Source organism: Quercus suber, unplaced genomic scaffold, assembly GCF_002906115.3.
Source record: "Quercus suber isolate HL8 unplaced genomic scaffold, Cork oak 2.0 scaffold_99, whole genome shotgun sequence".
NCBI lineage: Eukaryota > Viridiplantae > Streptophyta > Magnoliopsida > Fagales > Fagaceae > Quercus > Quercus suber.
The window spans coordinates 483,352-486,688 of record NW_027069564.1 but is presented as its reverse complement, the minus strand read 5'-3'; the positions used below and the strand labels follow the sequence as shown (position 1 = coordinate 486,688).

The following is a 3,337-nucleotide window of genomic DNA, read 5'->3' as shown; positions in this document are numbered from 1 at the left end:
ACCGCCCTTGCCAAACAACAACAAGTGAAAAAATTATTCAACAAAAAACCTATTATAAAACAAAAAAGTAAAATTTTTGTAACTCGTTCAACCTATTCAATAAAAATAATTTCAATTTAAATTTTCTTTAAAAAAAAATGGTACCAATAAAAATATTGTGGTAATTTAAATTTCTTAGTGACCACTCTAAAAAAAATTCCTAAAGCCGCCACTGCATAATCGTGTTCGTGTCTCCCTTTCTCAAAATATGACTTCATGCATGATGATAAAAAAAAAAAATAAAAATAAAAAACCAACAACAACAACTACTACTACTACTAATTAAAATGAAATGATGGGCATCTATTTATAGAAACACTCGCACCTATTCATAAAAGGTGAGATAGTGAACAAATACATTGTTCCACTTCATTTTGGATACTCGCGGTAAACAAATACTAAATAAATATTAATTAGATACTAAACAGGTTTGGTGACCCAGCCTAATAGCCAACTTACTTTTTATATATATATATATATAGTTTTATTAATATTATTAGCATTATCATATGTTTCAAAAATCTAACTATTGAAGTACATATTTTTTACGTTCTTAATACACATGTTAAATTTTGTGCCAATCAGAAATTATTTAGTACATAATCTATAAGATTATTATATTTTATGCATAATTTTTAATTACAAAAAATTACAATTTAAACAATTTATTGACTTTTCTTTAAAGATGCAGTGTGGAAAAAAATTTAGATCTTGCAGGAAACAACAATAACAAGAACTCTAAGGGGAAAAAAAATTCACCTGCAATCACTGTGGAATGATGGGTCACACTGTTGAGAAATGTTACAAGATCTATGGCTACCCTCCTAGCTTCAAGCCAAAGGGAAAGAAGTCCACTGTGGTACACCAATTCGATCTTCAAAATGAACAAGTTGAAAAGAATTCTACTATGCCTCTACTTCTTTTCATTCACTAAAGAGCAATGCCAACAATCCTTGGCTATGCTGGGAACTCAAATTCAGTCATTCAATTTTGATTATGCTAATAAAGAAGTTCAAATGGCCAACAATGTAATTCAGCCAGCCACTCACTCCAATTCTATGGCAGGTAATTTTCCTTTTTGGCAGCACTTTCAAAGTCCTAATTTCAGTTGCGAATTGAGGCATTTGATATTTTCTGAAATAGTGATTAATAGACATGCATATGAGGGAGACACTTGTGTTATGGATGCTAGGGCCACAAATCACAATGTACATTCTATTGCTCTACTTATCATAATCACATTTGTATAGCATTATGTTGAGGAACTTCCAAATGGTGAAATAGCTATGGTAACTCACATAGAATCTATTAGATATTTTAATGAAATAGAGTTTGGAATAAATAATTTGATGTGAGAATTTTTGAAAAGTGGGTAAGTAAAATAGAAGAAGTAAGTTCTTGTGCTAAAAATAGACAAAAATTATTGCATGAGTTGATATGGATGCTCTTAATCTCCTCTTGAGATAATTGAAATTAGATTTTTTTTTTCTTATTAATTTCTTTGCAAGAAGATGATAGTATTTATGTTTTGCCAATGATTTGTGAATTTCTTAATTCTATTTTTTTTAAAGAAATAACTTAAAATGCTGAAATCAGAAATAAATACTATAATCACAATAAATGCAATGCTCTGATCAAAATTCTGGTGTTCGCAGCACAATGTCTCTCCTTCTCAACCAACTTTGTTATTAAGTGACAATCTGGCAGCCCTTCATATGGGTTCAATCCAGTTTTTCATGAATAAATTAAACAGATAGAAATAGATTGCCATGAGGGACAAGGTACAAGCTGGGACTATAATATAAAGCTACTTCATGTTGGTATATTCAACGCCTTTCTCTAAGATGGTTGTGATCAAATCCATGTTCGTTAACCTAGACATTAACGTTAGGAGGCGTAGTCGGCGTATGTGTTGATGGCATTCCTAGCAGTGGAGGTGATGAAGCTACCGGCCAAATATAAATAACTTGATGTTAAATAGTTTTCATCTGTTTTTGATAGTTCTAAATCCTAATGCAATCTTGAATGTTAATGAATTTTCCATTTAGTGGATTTGATTGATTTGCCTTTCGTTATGAGGTTTGGGGTTCAATGGGTTCTTTGTGGATTGATTGGGATATACCTTATTGGTCAGTTGGATCAATTTGCTCTTGGAGGTTTATTTTGGTTGATTCAAACACATCATTTATCCATACTACTCAATGTTATTAGTTGTGACTTGTGAGGTTCAGATTATTTGAACTGGTCGATTGAGAATCTACCATCCTGGAAAATTGCCATACAAAAGAAAAATTAAAGCCATTATAGTTTGATTTCAGTGCCATCCTTCTCGAACTTATGATTACTTCATTCAATATTATGAGACTTACGATTCAATTAGCAAATTCAGCACATATAATTTTCTGTTTTGTATACTTTGAATCTCACTTGATTCATTCTGGCTTGAGGCATATATTTAATGTCAGTGTGTATCACAGCACTTTTAAAATGTTGCAATATTTTTCTATACTTTTTTTTTTCCAATAATTAAAACATTTTGAACAGCTCAAGGACCAAGTAGAAATTTTTCAAAGTATAAGGATCAAATTGAAAACAACTCCAAAATATAGGGATAAAAAAGAAGTTTCGCTAAAAATAAATTATTAAATTTTGGAATAATTTTTAATATATTCCTTAAAATTTTAAATTTTGATATGCTCCCCTGATTTTAGGCATCATTTTTGAGGAGGAAAAAATAAAGGAAAGGACCTTTCTGTCTATGTCTGGTGTTTATAATTATCTATCCATAAAGTGTCGCCTAAGTCTATCACATGTGTTAGTTGGCCCAATGATATCAAATACATCTCACAAATCTAATAAAATAAAATAATTTTGTTCTTTCTTTTCAAATCTTTTTAGAATAGTGGTTCTTGGATGAACAAACCGCAATCTTCTACACCCAAAATCTTTTCCATTTTAATTACATTACAAACAAGAAATCAATTTACAAAATTGTTTAAAAGAATTGACAAGATTTGACAAAGATAAAGAAATTTAAAAATTAAATCAAGATTTGACCAAGAAAAAGTGTTAGGAAAAAAAAAAAAAAAAAAAAAAANTTAAAAAAATTATTAATAATATAATTATTAATCTTTAATTTTTAAAAATTTTAAAGTATAGAAAATATAACAAAAAAATGTAATCCAACAGCCGACCGGTGAAATTTAAAATTTTTATCCCTACACGTGTGAGACTTGGAATTGGAGTAAAAGAATCTTGGACAAAGAGACTTGAGAAATAACTTGATCAGGTAAAGACA

At 29.6% G+C, this 3,337-nt stretch overlaps 1 long non-coding RNA gene across 1 annotated transcript; it reads left to right on the top strand.

The window, feature by feature from the left end:
• The first annotated feature begins 963 nt into the window (after positions 1–963).
• Positions 964–2,356, top strand: LOC136068101 (uncharacterized). Its single transcript, XR_010629513.1, has 2 exons — positions 964–1,104; positions 1,695–2,356. It is a non-coding gene; the product is annotated as an uncharacterized LOC136068101 (long non-coding RNA).
• Positions 2,357–3,337: the final 981 nt, after the last annotated feature.